Source organism: Somniosus microcephalus, chromosome 8 (genome assembly GCF_052327205.1).
Source record: "Somniosus microcephalus isolate GS21.2 chromosome 8, FLI_Smic_1.0, whole genome shotgun sequence".
Taxonomy (NCBI): Eukaryota; Metazoa; Chordata; class Chondrichthyes; order Squaliformes; family Somniosidae; genus Somniosus; species Somniosus microcephalus.
Window position 1 is genome coordinate 101631023 of NC_140994.1, and position 24384 is coordinate 101655406.

The following is a 24384-nucleotide window of genomic DNA, read 5'->3' on the forward strand; positions in this document are numbered from 1 at the left end:
GTTATAGGGTCTGTGTACTGTACTAAACTGTACCCTACAGTTATAGGGTTTGTGTCTGTACTACACCGTACGCTACAGTTGTAGGGTCGGTGTACTGTACTACACCATACCCTACAGCTATAGGGTCTGTGTCTGTACTGCACCGTACCCTACAGTTATAGGGTCTGTGTACTGTTCTCCACCATACCCTACAGTTACAGGGTCTGTGTATTGTACTACACCATTCCCTACAATTAAAGGGTCTGTGTACTGTACTACACCGTACCCTAAAGTTATAGTGTCTGTGTACTGTTCTACACCGTACGCTACAGTTATAGGGTCTGTGTCTGTATTACACCATACCCTACTGCTTTAGGGTCTGTGTACTGTACTACACCGTACCCTACAGTAATAGGGTCAGTGTCTCTACTACAATGTAAACCACAGTTATAGGGTCTGTGCCTGTACTACACTGTACCCTACAGTTATAGGGTCTGTGTCTGTACTACACCGTACCCTACAGTTATAGGGTCTGTGTCTGTAGTACACCGTACCCTACAGTTATAGGGTCTGTGTACTGTCTTACACCATAGCCTACAGTTAGAGGGTCTGTGTCTGTACTACACTGTACCCTACAGTTATAGGGTCTGTTTTTCTGTCCTACACCGTACCCTAAAGTTATAGGGTCTGTGTACTGTCCTACACCGTACCCTACAGTTATAGGGTCTGTGTCCGTACTACACCATAGCCTACAGTTATACGGTCTGTGTACTGTACTACACTGTACCCTACAGTTATAGGGTCTGTGTCTGTACTACACCGTACCCTACAGTTATAGGATCTGTGCCTGTACTACACCGTACCCAACAGTTATAGTGCCTGTGTACTGTACTACATCTTACCCGACAGTTATAGGGTCTGTGTCTGTCCTACACCATACCCTACAGTTATACGGTCTGTGTACTGTCCTACACCGTACCCTACAGTTATAGGGTCTGTGTCTGTCGTACGCCATACCCTACAGTTATAGAGTCTGTGTACTGTACTACACCGTACCCTACAGTTATAGGGTCTTTGTCTGTACTACACCGTACCCTACAGTTATAGGGTCTGTGTACTGTACTAAACTGTACCCTACAGTTATAGGGTCTGTGTCTGCACTACGCCGTACGCTACAGTTGTAGGGTCGGTGTACTGTACTACACCATACCCTACAGCTATAGGGTCTGTGTCTGTACTGCACCGTACCCTACAGTTATAGGGTCTGTGTACTGTTCTCCACCATACCCTACAGTTACAGGGTCTGTGTATTGTACTACACCATTCCCTACAATTAAAGGGTCTGTGTACTGTACTACACCGTACCTTAAAGTTATAGTGTCTGTGTACTGTTCTACACCGTACCCTACAGTTATAGGGTCTGTGTCTGTATTACACCATACCCTACTGTTATAGGGTCTGTGTACTGTACTACACTGTACCCTACAGTAATAGGGTCAGTGTCTCTACTACAACGTAAACCACAGTTATAGAGTCTGTGCCTGTACTACACTGTACCCTACAGTTATAGGGTCTGTGTCTGTACTACACCGTACCCTACAGTTATAGGGTCTGTGTCTGTAGTACACCATACCCTACAGTTATAGGGTCTGTGTACTGTCCTACACCATAGCCTACAGTTAGAGGGTCTGTGTCTGTACTACACTGTACCCTACAGTTATAGGGTCTGTTTTTCTGTACTACACCGTACCCTGAAGTTATAGGGTCTGTGTACTGTCCTACACCGTACCCTACAGTTATAGGGTCTGAGTACTGTACTACACCATACCCTGCAGTTATAGGGTCTGTGTACTGTATTACACCATACCCTACAGTAATACAGTCTGTGTACTGTCCTACACCATACCCTACAGTTATAGGGTCTGTGTCTGTACTACACCATACCCTGCAGTTATAGGGTCTGTGTACTGTCCTACGCCGTACACTACGGTTATAGGGTCTGTGTACTGTACTACACCGTACCATACAGTAATAGGGTCTGAGTACTGTAATACACCGTACCCTACAGTTTTAGGGTCTGTGTACTGTACTACACCGTACCCTTCAGTTATAAGGTCTGTGTACTGTCCTACACCGTTCCCTACAGTTATAGGGTCTGTGTATTGTCCTACACCGTACCCTACATTTTAGGGTCTGTGTACTGTCCTACATTGTACCCTACAGTTATAGGGTCTGTGTCTGTACTACACTGTAGCCTACAGTTATAGGGTCTGTGTATTGTCCTACACCATACCCTACAGTTATAGGGTCTGTGTACTGTCCTACACCGGACCCTACAGTTACAGGGTCTGTGTACTGTCCTACACCGTACCCTACAGTTTTAGGGTCTGTGTACTGTCCTTCACTGTACCCTACAGTTATACGGTCTGTGTACTGTACTACACCGTACAGTACAGTTATAGTGTCTGTGTCTGTACTACACTGTAACCTACTGTTACAGTATCTGTGTCTGTACTACACCGTACCCTACGGTTATAGGGTCTCTGTCTGTACTACACCGTAACCTACAGTTATAGGGTCTGTGTACTGTCCTACACAGTACCCTACAGTTATAGGGTCTGTGTCTGTGCTACACCGTAACCGACAATTATACAGTCTGTGTACTGCACTACACTGTACCCTGCAGTTATAGGGACTTTGTCTGTACTACACCGTACCCTACAGTTATAGGGTCTGTGTACTGTACTACACTGTACCCTACAGTTATAGGGTCTGTGTACTGTACTAAACTGTACCCTACAGTTATAGGGTTTGTGTCTGTACTACACCGTACGCTACAGTTGTAGGGTCGGTGTACTGTACTACACCATACCCTACAGCTATAGGGTCTGTGTCTGTACTGCACCGTACCCTACAGTTATAGGGTCTGTGTACTGTTCTCCACCATACCCTACAGTTACAGGGTCTGTGTATTGTACTACACCATTCCCTACAATTAAAGGGTCTGTGTACTGTACTACACCGTACCCTAAAGTTATAGTGTCTGTGTACTGTTCTACACCGTACGCTACAGTTATAGGGTCTGTGTCTGTATTACACCATACCCTACTGCTTTAGGGTCTGTGTACTGTACTACACCGTACCCTACAGTAATAGGGTCAGTGTCTCTACTACAATGTAAACCACAGTTATAGGGTCTGTGCCTGTACTACACTGTACCCTACAGTTATAGGGTCTGTGTCTGTACTACACCGTACCCTACAGTTATAGGGTCTGTGTCTGTAGTACACCGTACCCTACAGTTATAGGGTCTGTGTACTGTCTTACACCATAGCCTACAGTTAGAGGGTCTGTGTCTGTACTACACTGTACCCTACAGTTATAGGGTCTGTTTTTCTGTCCTACACCGTACCCTAAACTTATAGGGTCTGTGTACTGTCCTACACCGTACCCTACAGTTATAGGGTCTGTGTCTGTACTACACCGTAGCCTACAGTTATACAGTCTGTGTACTGTACTACACTGTACCCTACAGTTATAGGGTCTGTGTCTGTACTACACCGTACCCTACAGTTATAGGATCTGTGCCTGTACTACACCGTACCCAACAGTTATAGTGCCTGTGTACTGTACTACACCTTACCCGACAGTTATAGGGTCTGTGTCTGTCCTACACCATACCCTACAGTTATACGGTCTGTGTACTGTCCTACACCGTACCCTACAGTTATAGGGTCTGTGTCTGTCGTACGCCATACCCTACAGTTATAGAGTCTGTGTACTGTACTACACCGTACCCTACAGTTATAGGGTCTTTGTCTGTACTACACCGTACCCTACAGTTATAGGGTCTGTGTACTGTACTAAACTGTACCCTACAGTTATAGGGTCTGTGTCTGCACTACGCCGTACGCTACAGTTGTAGGGTCGGTGTACTGTACTACACCATACCCTACAGCTATAGGGTCTGTGTCTGTACTGCACCGTACCCTACAGTTATAGGGTCTGTGTACTGTTCTCCACCATACCCTACAGTTACAGGGTCTGTGTATTGTACTACACCATTCCCTACAATTAAAGGGTCTGTGTACTGTACTACACCGTACCTTAAAGTTATAGTGTCTGTGTACTGTTCTACACCGTACCCTACAGTTATAGGGTCTGTGTCTGTATTACACCATACCCTACTGTTATAGGGTCTGTGTACTGTACTACACTGTACCCTACAGTAATAGGGTCAGTGTCTCTACTACAACGTAAACCACAGTTATAGAGTCTGTGCCTGTACTACACTGTACCCTACAGTTATAGGGTCTGTGTCTGTACTACACCGTACCCTACAGTTATAGGGTCTGTGTCTGTAGTACACCATACCCTACAGTTATAGGGTCTGTGTACTGTCCTACACCATAGCCTACAGTTAGAGGGTCTGTGTCTGTACTACACTGTACCCTACAGTTATAGGGTCTCTTTTTCTGTACTACACCGTACCCTGAAGTTATAGGGTCTGTGTACTGTCCTACACCGTACCCTACAGTTATAGGGTCTGAGTACTGTACTACACCATACCCTGCAGTTATAGGGTCTGTGTACTGTATTACACCATACCCTACAGTAATACAGTCTGTGTACTGTCCTACACCATACCCTACAGTTATAGGGTCTGTGTCTGTACTACACCATACCCTGCAGTTATAGGGTCTGTGTACTGTCCTACGCCGTACACTACGGTTATAGGGTCTGTGTACTGTACTACACCGTACCCTACAGTTATAGGGTCTGTGTCCGTACTACACCGTACCCTACAGTTATATGGTCTGTGTGCTGTACTACACTGTACCCTACAGTTATAGGGTCTGTGTCTGTACTACACCGTACCCTACAGTTATAGAATCTGTGCCTGTACTACACCGTACCCTACAGTTATAGGGTCTGTGTGCTGTCCTACACCGTACCCAACAGTTATAGTGTCTGTGTACTGTACTACACCGTACCCTACAGTTATAGGGTCTGTGTCTGTCCTACACCATACTGTTGTGTCCGTCGGTAGTAAGACACAAGACTGCAGGAGAACGGTACAACAGGTGTTTACTCAACGTGGCTCACTCTGGAACTGAACTGTACAGATTACTGCTCAGTGCTATATACAGGTGAGGTCACTGCCGGTACTACAGTATACATGAGCTGTAAAAATAGTTCCCCCCTTAAAGCTATATACATTACAATTCCTCCCCTTTTAGATTAACAGTACCATAACACTCATTTAACAATTAAATATCAAACTAATTACAATTAACACTTTTAACATACAACGTTAGCTGAAAATAGTCCATTTATATATTCAGTCTTTGGGGAGGCTTCCTGATCCTTTCTGGATAGCGCCTTTCCCGAGTGTCTCGCTCTTGGTGCGGAGATGATTCTGGCACCCTGTCGTCGGTTGGGTCATCAGCTTCCGATGCTATTGTTCCTGGGGTAGATGCGACCTGTACGTCGGGTTCCTCACCAGGTACGTATGGGCGAGGCATGGGGTTGACTTGTTCCTGTGACTCTAGGATCTGGTCAGCATGGCGTCTCACGATGTTCTCCCCAACGTCCACTGTGTACATTAGTGGGCCCTGCCGTGTGCATATCGTTCCTGGCTGCCATTTTTCTGTTCGGTATTCGTGGGCCAAGACTGGTTGCCCTACATTGAAGCTCCATGTTGGCTTCTCATGGATGTGCTGGAATTGCTTACTCTCAACATCTCTTCGTACGTTTGGTCTGAGCAAATCCAGGCGAGATCTTAACCTTCAGTTAAAGAACATCATGGCCGGGGCATGGTTGGTGACTGCATGTGTCGCATTCCGGTAGGCGAACAGGAAATTGTCCACCTTATGCTGCAGCGGAATGTTGTCATTGTACATAGCCTTTATTGCCTTCTTAAAGGTTTGTACGAACCTCTCAGCCAATCCATTTGTGGCTGGATGATACGGGGCGGATGTGTAATGCCTTACCCCATTCTTATTCATAAACCTCCGGAACTCTTCGGACACAAACTGTGGTCCGTTATCGGAGCAAATCTGTTCTGGCAAGCCATTCCTGGCAAAAATGGTCCGTAGGACTGCAATAGATTTCTCCGTGGTGGTGGAGGACATTTTGATGACCTCAGGCCATTTCGAGTGCGCATCCACGGCTATTAAAAACATTGAGTCCATGAATGTACCAGCAAAATCAATATGCACCCGTTGCCATGGAGATGAGGTCCACTCCCATGGGTGTAGAGGGGCCTGTGGTGGTGCATTTTGGGCTTTCTGGCATCCTGAGCAGCTCTTGGTCAGGTCCTCGATTTGTTTATCGATTCCTGGCCACCACACATAAGCCCTGGCAAGGCTTTTCATTTTTACCCCTCCCAGATGACCCTCATGAAGCTCATTGAGCACCCTATCCCTTAACTTGGGTGGAATCACCACTCGGGATCCACACATCAAGGTCCCCGGCACACTGACAGCTGTTCTCTTCTTGTCGAGAATGCTGGCAACAGTGAGTTGCCATGTGCTGGCCATCCCTTCACCGTCAATTCATATACCCGCGACAGTATCGGGTCATTTCGGGTCTCCTTTTCTATACGAGCGTTATTTACCGGTAGGTATTCAACTATAGTCGAATGAAATATTTCGACAGGATCCACTGCTGGTGCTTCCTCCGCAGTAGGCAGTGGCAGGCGTGATAGCCCATCAGCATTTCCATACTGTTTTGTGCCCTTATATTCAATCTCATAGTGGTGCGCCCATAGAAAGAGTGGCCATCTTTGTAGTCGTTGCGCAGTCATCACCGGAACGCCCTTCTTCGGATTAAAAATGGAGACAAGAGGCTGGTGGTCAGTCAGCAAGGTGAATTTCTGCCCGTGCAGATAGTGATTGAACTTTTTCACTCCCCACACTAGTCTGAGGGCCTCCCTGTCAATCTGGGCGTAGTTACGCTCGGCTGAGGTTAGTGATCGTGACGCAAAGGCTATTGGCCTCTCTGAGCCGTCCGAGAATTTGTGCGACAGCACCGCTCCAATGCCGTCGGGTGACGCATCACACGCCAACCGAATTGGTAGTGCTGGGTTGAAATGAGCCAATACCTCTTTCGATGTGATTAGTGTTTTGCTCTTCTGGAAAGCTCATTTACATTCATCACTCCACTTCCATGGCACTCCAGTTTGCAGTAGGGTGTTCAGTGGGTGTAGTATTGTAGACAAATTTGGCAAGAACTTATGGTAGTAGTTTGCCAGCCCGAGGAACGACCTCAGTTGTGACACGTTTTCCGGTGCTGGAGCCTTGACTACTGCCTCAATCTTTTCTGGGGACTTATGTAACCCCTCTTTATCGATAACGTGGCCACAATACGAGATCTGTTTTTTTAAAAACTCGCATTTGGGGCAGTTAGCTCGGAGCCCATATTCCTTCAATCTAGTGAGCACCTGCTCCAGGTTGGTGAGGTGATCACTGTCATTTTCGCCCGTGACCAGGATGTCGTCCAAATAACACTGGGTCCCTGGGATCCCTTGCAGGACTTGTTCCATTGCCCTCTGCCAAATAGCCGGAGCTGATGCTATCCCGAATACCAGCCAGTTGTATTGGTAGAGACCTTTATGGGTGTTGATTGTGAGGTATTTTTTTGATGCTTCTTCTACCTCCATTTGCAGATATGCCTGGGCCAGATCAATCTTAGTGAAGCGTTTCCCTCCAGATAGCGAGGCGAAAATATCTTCAATCCGCGGAAGTGGCTATTGCACGGTGTGAAGGACTGGGTTCACTGTTACCTTAAAGTCCCCACAGATGCAAACTTTCCTTGGTTCCCCAGGCGTGCTGCTCAACGACTTTTTCATCACAGGGACGATGGGTGTAGCCCACTCGCTCCAGTCTACCTTAGACAGTACTCCTGAACGTTCCAAACTCTCCAGCTCTGCTTCGACAGCTGGGCGGATCGCATAAGGTACCGGTTTGGCCTTAGAACATTTTGGGCTTGCGTTTTCTTCGATTTTAATTGTTGCTGTCTTGCCTTTTAGTGTTCCGAGTCCTTGCTGGAACACTTCTTGCGCGTCGGTTAGGATCTTTGACAGTCGCCCAGGTGTGACGTCGTCATCCTTTTTGGCAGCCACAGTCAGTGCTTGTATGGAATGCCAATCCAACTGTATTTTCCGGATCCATTCACGTCCCAGTAATGGTGGTCCTCCATCTTGCAATACATACAGGTCTAGTTTTGGTGTTTCCTTACCGTTATATATAACGGTCAACCTTATTTTTCCTTTGGGGTAGACTTTTTGCCTCGTGTAAGTCTTCAAAATAATTTTTGTGTCTCTCAAGGGTATGTGTGAGAATAGCCGCTCGTAGTCCCGTCGGTTTATGACTGTTAGGGCTGATCCTGTGTCCAATTCCATTTTTACCTGGACTCCTGCTATCTTGAGACTGACCCAAATGGTTCGGTGATCCTCCGTTTTGATCACATTATGTAGTTTCAGACAACTCAGCTCCCTGCTTTCGGAGTTGGTATCACTCTCTTGTTCATCTGAACTGTTCTCCGTCACCTTATGTACCTTCTTGTACTTTTCTTTTGGAGATTTCTTATTGCTGGTTTTCTTTCCTCACCTGCAGACTTGTGCTATGTGTCCTACTTTTCCACACTGTCTGCACACTTTGTCTTTGAACCAGCAATCATTGTGGTCGTGTGTTGTTCTGCCGCAGCGATAGCACTTCTCTGTTCTGTATGACATTTCGTTTGTGCCATATTCTTGCGGTCTCTGTTGTATCTCTGCAGCGCCCCGTGCTGCTGCTTCATATGATACCGCAATGCTGAAAGCCTTGTCCAGCATAAGGTTCTTTTCAGATAAAAGCCGTTTCTGGGTTCCTTCACTTTGAAGCCCACACACAAACTTGTCCCTTAAGGTATCTGCCAGTCCCATTCCAAACTGGCAGTGTTTCGATAGTTTGCGCAGTTCTGTTAAATATTCAGCATTGCTTTCATCCTTATGCTGGTTCTGTTTGTGAAACTTGAATCTTTCTGCTATCAGCAGCGGTGTAGGGTTTAAATGTTCCTGTAGTATCGTCACTATGTCTCCAAAACTCTTTTCCATTGGCTTCGCTGGGGTTACTAGATTTCGTAATAAGCCATACGTCTTTGCACCCATTAAATTTAACAATACCGGCGCTTTCTTGTCATCTGACACCTCATTTGCCTTGCAGTATACCTCTATTCGTTCGACATATGTAGTCCAATCTTCGACTTCATTGTCAAATGCAGTGATACTGCCAATCTTTGGCATTTTGGGTGTGGTTTAATATGGCTTAAAATGGCATCTCCCACGCTTTCCTTCCTCCCCCGCTGCTGCCAACACCGCTTTCGGCGGTCCTCATGGCAATGGCGGCGCCCTGTAGGTTTTGCGCGCTTCTCCTGCACTGCTGCCAATGCTGCTCTCGGCGGTCCTCATGGCAATGGCAGCGCCTCGCTGGTTTCTGCACGTCTCTCTCCCTCTCCTCGATGCTGCTCGGCCCCTGAACACCGGCTGTGCCCTGTGCGCTCTGCCCTCTCTCTCTCTCCCCCGTCGATGCTGCTCGGCCCTTTGCTGTGCCACTTGGTCGGGCTCTAGCCCGCCGCTGTCCGGGAAGGGTCTGCGCACTATCTGTTGCCAGCCCGTTTCGCTGGACCACCGCGACTGGAAAGCCAAGCCTGGCTCTCAACAGCCTCCCTCGCAATTCTCGAGTCTCTGCTGGATGACTGGGCAGTTGCCCGTGGTCGACGCCCGTGTCTCTGGCCTTGACCTCCAATCTACTGGTCTCCAGGAATGAATCCCTGGGAGGTGATGCAGAGTTGCAGGTAGGATCGAATTTGCCTTGTCGCCAATGTTGTGTCCGTCGGTAGTAAGACACAAGACTGCAGGAGAACGGTACAACAGGTGTTTACTCAACGTGGCTCACTCTGGAACTGAACTGTACAGATTACTACTCAGTGCTATATACAGGTGTGGTTACTGCCGGTACTACAGTATACATGAGCTGTAAAAAGTAGTTCCCCCCTTAAAGGTATATACATTACACATACCCTACAGTTATAGGGTCTGTGTACTGTCCTACACCATACCCTACAATTATAGGGTCTGTGTACTGTCCTACACCATACCCTACAATTATAGGGTCTGTGTCTGTCCTACACCAAACCATACAGTTATAGGGTCTGTGTCTGTACTACACCGTACCCTACAGTTATAGGTTCTGTGTACTGTATTAAACTGTACCCTACAGTTATAGGGTCTGTGTACATTCCTACACCATACCCTACAGATATAGGGTCTGTGTACTACAGAGAGGAGGTCCAGCATCTCGTGAAGTGGTGCGCTGATAACAACCTGGCCCTTAACATCAAGAAAACCAAAGAAATCATTGTGGACTTCAGGAAGTCTGAAGGCGGAAGTCACACCCCCATCCACATCCATGGGGCTGTGGTGGAAAGGGTGGACAGCTTTAAGTTCCTTGGAGTCCACATCATGGAAGACCTCTCCTGGTCCCTCAATACCTCCTCTCTGGTGAAGAAGGCCCAGCAGCGCCTATATTTCCCAAGGAGGCTGTAGGGATGTAACCTGTCACCCCTGATCCTCTCTAACTTTTACCGCTGCACAATAGAGAGCATCCTGACGAACTGTATCACAGTATGGTATGGCAGCTGTAGCTACTATGACCAGAAAGCCCTGCAGCGGGTAGTCAAAACTGCCGAACGCATTACCGGCACCCGGCTACCGACCATAGAGCACATATACCAGAAACGCTGTTTACGGAGGTCACGGACCATCATCAAACACCCTACCCACCCCAGCCACAGTCTGTTCGCCCCCCTGCCATCTGGGAGACGCTACAGATGCATTCGCACCTGAACGACCAGGTTTAGGAACAGCTTCTTTCCCAGGGCTGTCATCCTACTGAACTCCACAAATAAACTCTAAAGCCTGCACATCTGTCAATGCACTTTATTATGTTTATGTTAATGTATTACAAGCCAAATGAATGTTGAATGTTTAAATGTCTTAATCTAAATGTACACTCTCGGGAGCCGCAAGCTTACAGTTCATTGTACTGCACTTGTGCACGAACAATGACAATAAAGTTGATTATGATTATGATTATGATTAGTACACCGTACCATACAGTTATAGGGTCTGTGTACTGTACTACACCATAAACTACAGTTATAGGGTCTGTGTCTGTACTGCACCGTACCCTAAAGTTATAGGGTCTGTGTCTGTACTACACCATACCCTACAGTTATAGGGTCTGTGTACTGTACAACACTGTACCCTACAGTTATAGGGTCTGTGTACTGTACTACACCATAAACTACAGTTATAGGGTCTGTGTCTGTACTGCACCGTACCCTAAAGTTATAGGGTCTGTGTCTGTACTACACCATACTCTACAGTTATAGGTTCTGTGTACTGTACAACACCGTACCCGACAATTATAGGGTCTGTGTACTGTACTACACCGTACCCTAAATTTACAGGGTCCGAGTACTGTACTACACCATAACCTGCAGTTATACGGTCTGTGTACTGTACTACACCGTACCATACAGAAATAGAGTCTGTGTACTGTCCTACACAGTACCCTAAAGTTATAGGCTCTGTGTCTGTACTACAGTACCCTACAGTTATAGGGTCTATGCACTGTGCGACACCGTACCTGACAGTTATAGGGTCTGTGTACTGTACTACACCATACCCCACAGTTATCGGGCCCGTGTCTGTAATACACCGTACCCTACAGTTATAGGGTCTATGTACTGTGCTACACCGTACCCTGCAGTTATAGGTTCTGCGTCTGTCTTACATCATAGCCTACACTTATAGGGTGTGTGTACTGTCCTACACTGTACCCTACAGTTATAGGGTCTGTGTACTGTCCAACATCGTACCCTACAATTTTAGGGTCCGTGTACTGTCCTACAACGTACCCTACAGTTATAGGGTCTGTGTACTGTACTACACCATACAATACAGTTATAGGGTATGTGTCTGTACTACACCGTACCCTACATTTATACGGTCTGTGTACTGTACTACACCATACCCTACTGCTTTAGGGTCGGTGTACTGTACTACACTGTACATTACATTTATAGTGTCTGTGTCTGTACTACTCCATACCCTACAGTTATAGGGTCTGTGTACTGTACTACACCATACCCTACAGTTATACGGTTGATGTACCATCCTACACCGTACCGTACAGTTAAAGGGTCTGTGTCTGTACTACTCCGTACCCTACAGTTGAGGGTCTGTGTCTTTGCTACACTGTACCCTAAAGTTATAGGGTCTGTGTACTGTTCTACACCGTACCCTACAGTGATAGGGTCTGTGTACTGTACTAGGCCATACCCTACAGTTATAAGGTCCGTGTCTGTGCTGCACCGTACCCGACAATTATACGGTCTGTGTACAGTACTACACTGTACCCTACAGTTATAGCATCTTTGTCTGTACTACTCCGTAGCCTACAGTTGAGGGTCTGTGTCTTTGCTGCACCGTACCCTACAGTTATAGAGTCTGTGTACTGTTCGACACCGTAGCCTACAGTTATAGGGTCTGTGTACTGTACTACACCGTACCCTACAGTTATAGGGTCCATGTCTGTGCTGCACCGTACCCAACAATTATAGAGGCTGTGTACTATACTACACTGTACCCTACAGTAATAGGGTCTGTGTCTGCACGACACCGTACCCTAGTTATAGGATCTGTGTGCTGTACTACACCATGCAATACAGTTATAGGTCCTGTGTACTGTACTACACCATACCCTACAGTTACAGGCCCCTCCTTCACTCCAGGACCCTAGGCCTCTCCTTCACTCCAGGACCCTCAGCCTCTCCTTCACTGCAGGACCCTCGGCCTCTCCTTCACTCCAAGAACCTCGGCCTCTCCTTCATTCCACGAACTTCGACCTCTACTTCACTCCACAACCCTCGGCCTCTCCTTCACTCCAGGACCCTATGCCTCTCCTTCACTCCATGAACCTCGGCCTCTCCTTCACTCCAAGAACCTCAGCGTCTCCTTCACTCCACGAACCTCGGCCTCTCCTTCACTCCACGACCCTCGGCCTCTCCTTCACTCCACAACCCTCGGCCTCTCCTTCACTCCACAACCCTCGGCCTCTCCTTCACTCCACAACCCTCGGCCTCTCCTTCACTCCACGACCCTCGGCCTCTCCTTCACTCCAGGACCCTCGGGCTCTCCTTCACTCCAAGAACCTCGGCCTCTCCTTCACTCCACGACCCTCGGCCTCGCCTTCACTCTACAACCCTCGGCCTCTCCTTCACTCTACGACCCTCGGCCTCTCCTTCACTCCATAACCCTCGGCCTCTCCTTCACTCCACAACCCTCGGCCTCTCCTTCACTCCACAAACATCGGCCTCCCCTTCACTCCACGACCCTCGGCCTCTCCTTCACTCCACAACCCTCGGCCTCTCCTTCATTCCAGGACCCTCGGCCTCTCCTTCACTCCACGACACTCGGCCTCTCCTTCACTCCATGAACCTCGGCCTCTCCTTCACTCCAGGACCGTCGGTCTCCTTCACTCCAGGACCCTTGGCCTCTCCTTCACTCCAGGACCATCGGCCTCGCCTTCACTCCAGGACCCTTCGCCTCTCCTTCACTCCATCACCCTCGGCCTCTCCTTCACTCCACAACCCTCGGACTTTCCTTCACTCCAGGACCCTCGACCTCTCCTTCACTCCACGACCCTCGGCCTCTCCTTCACTCCAGGACCCTCGGCCTCTCCTTCACTCCACAACCCACAGCCTCTCCTTCACTCCAGGACCCTCGGCCTCTCCTTCACTCCACGACACTCGGCCTCTCCTTCACTCCACAGCCCTCGGCCTCTCCTTCACTCCACAACCCTCGGCCTCTCCTTCACTCCACAACCCTCGGCCTCTCCGTCACTCCACGAACCTCGGCCTCTCCTTCACTCCAGGAACCTCGGCCTCTCCTTCACTCCAGGAGCCTCGGCCTCTCCTTCACTCCAGGACCCTCGGCCTCTCCTTCATTCCACGACCCTCGGCCTCTCCTTCACTCCACGACCCTCGGCCTCTCCTTCACTCCACAACCCTCGGCCTCTCCTTCACTCCAGGACCCTCGGCCTCTCCTTCAATCCAGGACCCTCGGCCTCTCCTTCACTCCACGACCCTCGGCCTCTCCTTCACTCCACGCCCCTCGGCCTCTCCTTCACTCCATGACAATCGGCCTCTCCTTCACTCCACAACCCTCGGCCTCTCCTTCACTCCACAACCCTCGGACTCTCCTTCACTCCAGGACCCTCGGCCTCTCCTTCACTCCACGACCCTCGGCCTCTCCTTCACTCCACCACCCTCGGCCTCTCCTTCACTCCAGGAACCTCGGCCTCTCCTTCACTTCACAACCCTCGGCCTCTCCTTCAGTCCACAACGCTCGGCCTCTCCTTCAATCCACAACCCTCGGCCTCTCCTTCACTCCACAACCCTCGGCCTCTCCTTCACTCCACGACCCTCGGCCTCTAATTCACTCCCCAGCCCTCGGCCTCTCCTTCACTCCAGGACCCTCGGCCTCTCCTTCACTCCAGGACGCTCGGCCTCTCCTTCACTCCACGACCCTCGGCCTCTCCTTCACTCCACGACCCTCGGCCTCTCCTTCACTCCACCACCCTCGGCCTCTCCTTCACTCCACGACCCTCGGCCTCTCCTTCACTCCACGACACTCGGCCTCTCCTTCACTCCACAACCCTCGGCCTCTCATTCACTCCACAACCCTCGGCCTCTCATTCACTCCACGACCCTCGGCCACTCCTTCACTCCACAAACCTCGGCCTCTCCTTCAATCCACGACCCTCGGCCTCTCCTTCACTCCACAACCCTCGGCCTCTTCTTCACTCCAGGACCCTCGGCCTCTCCTTCACTCCACAACCATCGGCCTCTCCTTCACTCCGCAACCCTCGGCCTCTCCTTCACTCCACGACCCTCGGCCTCTCCTTCACTCCACAACCCTCGGCCTCTCCTTCACTCCAGGACACTCGGCCTTTCCTTCACTCCACGACCCTCGGCCTCTCCTTCACTCCTCAACCCTCGGCCTCTCCTTCACTCCACGACCCTCGGCCTCTCCTTCACTCCACAACCCTTGTCCTCTCCTTCACTCCAGGACCCTTGGCCTCTCCTTCACTCCACGACCCTCGGCCTCTCCTTCACTCCACGACCATCGGCCTCTCCTTCACTCCACGACCCTCGGCCTCTCCTTCACTCCACGACCCTCGGCCTCTCCTTCACTCCACGACCCTCGGCCTCTCCTTCACTCCACCACCCTCCGCCTCTCCTTCACTCCACGACGCTCGGCCTCTCTTTCACTCCACGACCCTCGGCCTCTCCTTCACTCCATCACCATGGGCCTCTCCTTCACTCCACGACCCTCGGCCTCTCCTTCACTCCACAGCCCTCGGCCTCTCCTTCACTCCACAACCCTCGGCCTCTCCTTCACTCCACGACACTCGGCCTCTCCTTCACTCCACAACCCTTGTCCTCTCCTTCACTCCACGACCCTCGGCCTCTCCTTCACTCCACGACCATCGGCCTCTCCTTCACTCCACGACCCTCGGCCTCTCCTTCACTCCACGACCCTCGGCCTCTCCTTCACTCCACGACCCTCGGCCTCTCCTTCACTCCACCACCCTCCGCCTCTCCTTCACTCCACGACGCTCGGCCTCTCTTTCACTCCACGACCCTCGGCCTCTCCTTCACTCCATCACCATGGGCCTCTCCTTCACTCCACGACCCTCGGCCTCTCCTTCACTCCACAGCCCTCGGCCTCTCCTTCACTCCACAACCCTCGGCCTCTCCTTCACTCCACAACCCTCGGCCTCTCCTTCACTCCACGACCCTCGGCCTCTCCTTCACTCCACGACCCTCGGCCTCTCCTTCACTCCACAAACCTCGGCCTCTCCTTCAATCCACGACCCTCGGCCTCTCCTTCACTCCACAACCCTCGGTCTCTCCTTCACTCCAGGACCCTCGGCCTCTCCTTCACTCCAGGACCCTCGGCCTCTCCTTCACTCCATGACCGTCGGCCCCTCCTTCACTCCACGACCCTCGGCCTCTCCTTCACTCCACAACCCTCGTCCTCTCCTTCACTCCATCACCCTCGGCCTCTCCCTCACTCTAGGACCCTCGGCCTCTCCTTCACTCCACAAACCTCGGCCTCTCCATCACTCCACGACCCTCGGCCTCTCCTTCACTCCACAACCCTCGGCCTCTCCTTCACTCCATGACCCTCGGCCTCCCCTACACTCCACGACCCTCGGCCTCTCCTTCACTCCACAACCCTCAGCCTCTCCTTCACTCCACGACACTCGGCCTCTCCTTCACTCCACGACCCTCGGCCTCTCCTTCACTCCACAACCCTCGGCCTCTCCTTCACTCCACGACCCTCGGCCTCTCCTTCACTCCACAAACCTCGGCCTCTCCTTCAATCCACGACCCTCGGCCTCTCCTTCACTCCACAACCCTCGGCCGCTTCTTCACTCCAGGACCCTCGGCCTCTCCTTCACTCCACAACCATCGGCCTCTCCTTCACTCCGCAACCCTCGGCCTCTCCTTCACTCCACGACCCTCGGCCTCTCCTTCACTCCACGACCCTCGGCCTCTCCTTCACTCCACGACCCTCGGCCTCTCCTTCACTCCACGACCCTCGGCCTCTCCTTCACTCCAGGACCCTCGGCCTCTCCTTCACTCCAGGACCCTCGGCCTCTCCTTCACTCCAGGACCCTCGGCCTCTCCTTCACTCCAGGACCCTCGGCCTCTCCTTCACTCCAGGACCATCGGCCTCTCCTTCACTCCAGGACCCTCAGCCTCTCCTTCACTTCACGACACTCGGCCTCTCCTTCACTCCACAACCCTCGGCCTCTCCTCACTCCACAACCCTCGGCCTCTCCTTCACGCCAGGACCCTCAGCCTCTCCTTCACTCCACGACCCTCGGCCTCTCCATCACGCCAGGACCCTCAGCCTCTCCTTCACGCCAGGACCCTCAGCCTCTCCTTCACTCCAGGACCCTCGGCCTCGCCTTCACTCCACGAACCTCGGCCTCTCCTTCACTCCACGACCCTCGGCCTCTCCTTCACTTCACGACACTCGGCCTCTCCTTCACTCCACAACCCTCGGCCTCTCCTCACTCCACAACCCTCGGCCTCTCCTTCACTCCACGACCCTCAGCCTCTCCTTCACGCCAGGACCCTCAGCCTCTCCTTCACTCCAGGACCCTCGGCCTCGCCTTCACTCCACGAACCTCGGCCTCTCCTTCACTCCACGACCCTCGGCCTCTCCTTCACTCCACGACCCTCGGCCTCGCCTTCACTCCACGACCCTCGGCCTCTCCTTCACTCCACGACCCTCGGCCTCTCCTTCACTCCACAACCATCGGCCTCTCCTTCACTCCAGAACCCTCGGCCTTTCCTCCACTGCACGACCCTCGGCCTCTCCTTCACTCCTCAACCCTCGGCATCTCCTTCACTCCACGACAATCGGCCTCTCCTTCACTCCACAACGCTCGGCCTCTCCTTCACTCCAGGACCCTCGGCCTCTCCTTCACTCCACAACCCTCGGCCTCTCCTTCACTCCACAACCCTCGGCCTCTCCATCACACCAGGACCCGCGGCCTCTCCTTCACTCCACGACACTCGGCCTCTCCTTCACTCCAGGTCCCTCGGCCTCTCCTTCACTCCACAACCCTCGGCCTCTCCTTCACTCCACGACCCTCGGCCTCTCCTTCACTCCAGGACCCTCGGCCTCTCCTTCACTCCACAACCCTCGGCCTCTCCTTCACTCCACAACCCTCGGCCTCTCCTTCACTCCACAACCCTCAGCCTCTCCTTCACTCCACGACCCTCGGCCTCCCCTTCACTCCACGATCCTCGGCCTCTCCTTCACTCCAGGACCCTCGGCCTCTCCTTCACTCCAGGAACCTCGGCCTCTCCTATACTCCACGACCCTCGGCCTCTCCTTCACTCCACCACCCTCGGCCTCTCCTTCACTCCACGACCCTCGGCCTCTCCTTCACTCCACGACCCTCGGCCTCTCCTTCACTCCACGACCCTCGGCCTCTCCTTCACTCCAGGACCCTCGGCCTTTCCTTCACTCCACGACCCTTGGCCTCTCCTTCACTCCTCAACCCTCGGCCTCTCCTTCACTCCAGGACCCTCAGCCTCTCCTTCACTCCACAACCCTGGGCCTCTCCTTCACTCCACAACCCTCGGCCTCTCCTTCAGTCCAGGACCCTCGGCCTCTCCTTCACTCCACGACCCTCGGCCTCTCCTTCACTCCACGTCCCTCGGCCTCTCCTTCACTCCACAACCCTCGGCCTCTCCTTCACTCCACGACCCTCGGCCTCTCCTTCACTTCACGACCCTCGGCCTCTCCTTCACTCCACAACCCTCGGCCTCTCCTCACTCCACAACCCTCGGCCTCTCCTTCACTCCATGACCCTCGGCCTCTCCTTCACGACAGGACCCTCGGCCTCTCCTTCACTCCAGGACCCTCGGCCTCGCCTTCACTCCATGAACCTTGGCCTCTCCTTCACTCCATGACCCTCGGCCACTCCTTCACTCCACGACCCTCGGCCTCTCCTTCACTCCACGACCATCGGCCTCTCCTTCACTCCATGACCTTCGGCCTCTCCTTCACTCCACAATGCTCGGCCTCTCCTTCACTCCAGGACCCTCGGCCTTTCCTTCACTCCACGACCCTCGGCCTCTCCTTCACTCCTCAACCCTCGGCATCTCCTTCACTCCACGACCTTCGGCCTCTCCTTCACTCCACAACGCTCGGCCTCTCTTTCACTCCAGGACCCTTGTCCTCTCCTTCACTCCACAACCCTCGGCCTCTCCTTCACTCCACAACCCTCGGCCTCTCCTTCACACCAGGACCCTCGGCCTCTCCTTCACTCCACGACACTCGGCCTCTCCTTCACTCCACGACCCTCGACCTCTCCTTCACTCCAGGAACCTCGGACTCTCCTTCACTCCACAACTCTCGGCCTCTCCTTCACTCCATGAACCTCGGCCTCTCCTTCACTCCACGACCCTCGGCCTCTCCTACACTCCACGAACCTCAGCCTCTCCTTCACTCCACAACCCTTGGCCTCTCCTTCACTGCAGGACCCTCGGCCTCTCCTTCACTCCACGACACTCGGCCTCTCCTTCACTCCACGACCCTCGACCTCTCCTTCACTCCAGGAACCTCGGACTCTCCTTCACTCCACAACCCTCGGCCTCTCCTTCACTCCATGAACCTCGGCCTCTCCTTCACTCCACGACCCTCGGCCTCTCCTTCACTCCAGCACCCTGGCCCTCTCATTCACTCCACGACCCTCGGCCTCTCCTTCACTCCACAACCCTCGGCCTCTCCTTCACTCCACAACCCTCGGCCTCTCCTTCACTCCCCAACCCTCGGCCTCTCCTTCACTCCACAACCCTCGGCCTCTCCTTCACTCCACGACCCTCGACCTCTCCTTCGCTCCACAAACCTCGGCCTCTCCTTCAATCCACGACCCTCGGCCTCTCCTTCAGTCCACAACCCTCGGCCTCTCCTTCACTCCACGACCCTCAGCCTCTCCTTCACTCCACCACCCTCGGCCTCTCCTTCACTCCACGACCCTCGGCCTCTCCTTCATTCCACAAACCTCGGCCTCTCCTTCACTCTAGGACCCACGGCCTCTCCTTCACTCCACAACCCTCCGCCTCTCCTTCACTCCACGACCCTCGGCCTCTCCCTCACTCTACGACCCTCGGCCTCTCCTTCACTCCACAACCCTCGGCCTCTCCATCACTCCACGACCCTCGGCCTCTCCTTCACTCCACAACCCTCGGCCTCTCCTTCACTCCACGACCCTCGGCCTCCCCTTCACTCCACGACCCTCGGCCTCTCCTTCACTCCACGACCCTCGGCCTCGCCTTCACTCCAGGACCCTTGGCCTCTCCTTCACTCCACAACCCTCAGCCTCTCCTTCACTCCGCAAGCCTCGGCCTCTCCTTCACTCCACAATCCTCGGCCTCTCCTCACTCCACAACCCTCGGCCTCTCCTTCACTCCATGACCCTCGGCCTCTCCTTCACGACAGGACCCTCGGCCTCTCCTTCACTCCAGGACCCTCGGCCTCGCCTTCACTCCATGAACCTTGGCCTCTCCTTCACTCCATGACCCTCGGCCACTCCTTCACTCCACGACCCTCGGCCTCTCCTTCACTCCACGACCCTCGGCCTATCCTTCACTCCATCACCTTCGGCCTCTCCTTCACTCCACAATGCTCGGCCTCTCCTTCACTCCAGGACCCTCGGCCTTTCCTTCACTCCACGATCCTCGGCCTCTCCTTCACTCCTCAACCCTCGGCATCTCCTTCACTCCACGACCTTCGGCCTCTCCTTCACTCCACAACGCTCGGCCTCTCCTTCACTCCAGGACCCTTGTCCTCTCCTTCACTCCACAACCCTCGGCCTCTCCTTCACTCCACAACCCTCGGCCTCTCCTTCACACCAGGACCCTCGGCCTCTCCTTCACTCCACGACACTCGGCCTCTCCTTCACTCCACGACCCTCGACCTCTCCTTCACTCCAGGAACCTCGGACTCTCCTTCACTCCACAACCCTCGGCCTCTCCTTCACTCCATGAACCTCGGCCTCTCCTTCACTCCACGACCCTCGGCCTCTCCTACACTCCACGAACCTCAGCCTCTCCTTCACTCCACAACCCTTGGCCTCTCCTTCACTGCAGGACCCTCGGCCTCTCCTTCACTCCACGACACTCGGCCTCTCCTTCACTCCACGACCCTCGACCTCTCCTTCACTCCAGGAACCTCGGACTCTCCTTCACTCCACAACCCTCGGCCTCTCCTTCACTCCATGAGCCTCGGCCTCTCCTTCACTCCACGACCCTCGGCCTCTCCTTCACTCCAGCACCCTGGCCCTCTCATTCACTCCACGACCCTCGGCCTCTCCTTCACTCCACAACCCTCGGCCTCTCCTTCACTCCACAACCCTCGGCCTCTCCTTCACTCCCCAACCCTCGGCCTCTCCTTCACTCCACAACCCTCGGCCTCTCCTTCACTCCACGACCCTCGACCTCTCCTTCGCTCCACAAACCTCGGCCTCTCCTTCAATCCACGACCCTCGGCCTCTCCTTCAGTCCACAACCCTCGGCCTCTCCTTCACTCCACGACCCTCAGCCTCTCCTTCACTCCACCACCCTCGGCCTCTCCTTCACTCCACGACCCTCGGCCTCTCCTTCATTCCACAAACCTCGGCCTCTCCTTCACTCCAGGACCCACGGCCTCTCCTTCACTCCACAACCCTCGGCCTCTCCTTCACTCCACGACCCTCGGCCTCTCCCTCACTCTACGACCCTCGGCCTCTCCTTCACTCCACAACCCTCGGCCTCTCCATCACTCCACGACCCTCGGCCTCTCCTTCACTCCACAACCCTCGGCCTCTCCTTCACTCCACGACCCTCGGCCTCGCCTTCACTCCAGGACCCTTGGCCTCTCCTTCACTCCACAACCCTCAGCCTCTCCTTCACTCCGCAAGCCTCGGCCTCTCCTTCACTCCACGACCCTCGGCCTCTCCTTCACTCCAGGACCCTCGGCCTCTCCTTCACTCCATGAAACTCGGCCTCTCCTTCACTCCACGAACCTCGGCCTCTCCTTCACTCCACAACCCTCGTCCTCTCCTTCACTCCAGGACCCTCGGCCTCTCCTTCACTCCAGGACCCTCGGCCTTTCCTTCACTCCACGACCCTTGGCCTCTCCTTCACTCCTCAACCCTCGGCCTCTCCTTCACTCCACGACCCTCGGTCTCTCCTTCACTCCACAACCCTCGGCCTCTCCTTCACTCCAGGACCCTTGGCCTCACCTTCACTCCACGACCCTCGGCCGCTCCTTCACTCCTGGACACTCGGCCTCTCCTTCACTCCATGAACCTCGGCCTCTCCGTCACTCCACAACCCTCGGCCTCTACTTCACTCCAGGACCCTCGGCCTCTCCTTCACTCCACGACCCTCGGCCTCTCCTTCACTCCAGCACCCTGGGCATCTCCTTCACTCCACGACCCTCGGCCTCTCCTTCACTTCACGACCCTCGGCCTCTCCTTCACTCCACAAACCTCGGCCACTCCTTCAATCCACGACCCTCGGCCTCTCCTTCAGTCCACAACCCTCGGCCTCTCCTTCACTCCACGACCCTCGGCCTCTCCTTCACTCCACAACCCTTGGCCTCTCCTTCACTCCACGACCCTCGGCCTCTCCTTCATTCCACAAACCTCGGCCTCTCCTTCACTCCAGGACCCACGGCCTCTCCTTCACTCCACAACCCTCCGCCTCTCCTTCACTCCACGACCCTCGGCCTCTCCCTCACTCTACGACCCTCGGCCTCTCCTTCACTCCACAACCCTTGGCCTCTCCATCACTCCACGACCCTCGGCCTCTCCTTCACTCCACAACCCTCGGTCTCTCCTTCACTCCACGACCCTCGGCCTCCCCTTCACTCCACGACCCTCGGCCTCTCCTTCACTCCACGACCCTCGGCCTCGCCTTCACTCCAGGACCCTTGGCCTCTCCTTCACTCCACAACCCTCAGCCTCTCCTTCACTCCGCAAGCCTCGGCCTCTCCTTCACTCCACGACCCTCGGCCTCTCCTTCACTCCAGGATCCTCGGCCTCTCCTTCACTCCATGAACCTCGGCCTCTCCTTCACTCCACGAACCTCGGCCTCTCCTTCACTCCACAACCGTCGGCCTCTCCTTCACTCCAGGACCCTCGGCCTCTCCTTCACTCCATGAACCTCGGCCTCTCCTTCACTCCACGAACCTCGGCCTCTCCTTCACTCCACGAACCTCGGCCTCTCCTTCACTCCACGAACCTCGGCCTCTCCTTCACTCCACAACCCTCGGCCTCTCCTTCACTCCACTACCCTCGGCCTCTCCTTCACTCCACAACCCTCGGCCTCTCCTTCACTCCACAACCCTCGGCCTCTCCTTCACTCCACAACCATCAGCCTCTCCTTCACTCCACGACCCTCGGCCTCTCCTTCACTCCACGACCCTCGGCCTCTCCTTCACTCCAGGACCCTCGGCCTCTCCTTCACTCCATGAACCTCGGCCTCTCCTATACTCCACGACCCTCGGCCTCTCCTTCACTCCACCACCCTCGGTCTCTCCTTCACTCCACGACCCTCGGCCTCTCCTTCACTCCACGACCCTCGGCCTCTCCTTCACTCCACAACCCTCGGCCACTCCTTCACTCCAGGACCCTTGGCCTTTCCTTCACTCCACGACCCTCGGTCTCTCCTTCACTCCACAACCCTCGGCCTCTCCTTCACTCCAGGACCCTCGGCCTCTCCTTCACTCCTCAACCATGGGCCTCTCCTTCACTCCACACCCCTCGGCCTCTCCTTCACTCCAGAACGCTCGGCCTCTCCTTCACTCCACGACCCTCGGCCTTTCCTTCACTCCACGACCCTCGGCCTCTCCTTCACTCCAGGACCCTCGGCCTCTCCTTCACTCCACAACTCTCGGCCTCTCCATCACTCCATGAACCTCGGCCTCTCCTTCACTCCACGACCCTCGGCCGCTCCTTCACTCCTGGACCCTCGGCCTCTCCTTCACTCCATGAACCTCGGCCTCTCCTTCACTCCACAAACCTCGGCCTCTCCGTCACTCCACAACCCTCGGCCTCTACTTCACTCCAGGACCCTCGGCCTCTCCTTCACTCCACGACCCTCGGCCTCTCCTTCACTCCAGCACCCTGGGCCTCTCCTTCACTCCACGACCCTCGGCCTCTCCTTCACTTCACGACCCTCGGCCTCTCCTTCACTCCACAACCCTTGGCCTCTCCTCACTCCACAACCCTCGGCCTCTCCTTCACTCCACGAGCCGCGGCCTCTCCTTCACGCCAGGACCCTCAGCCTCTCCTTCACTCCAGGACCCTCGGCCTCGCCTTCACTCCACGAACCTCGGCCTCTCCTTCACTCCACGACCCTCGGCCTCTCCTTCACTCCACGACCCTCGGCCTCTCCTTCACTCCACGACCATCGGCCTCTCCTTCACTCCAATACCCTCGGCCTCTCCTTCACTCCACGACCCTCGGCCTCTCCTTCACTCCACGACCCTCGGCCTCTCCTTCACTCCACGACCCTCGGCCTCTCCTTCACTCCAGGACCCTCGGCCTCTCCTTCACTCCAGGACCCTCGGCCTCTCCTTCACTCCAGGACCCTCGGCCTCTCCTTCACTCCAGGACCCTCGGCCTCTCCTTCACGCCAGGACCCTCGGCCTCTCCTCACTCCACAACCCTCGGCCTCTCCTTCACGCCAGGACCCTCAGCCTCTCCTTCACTCCAGGAC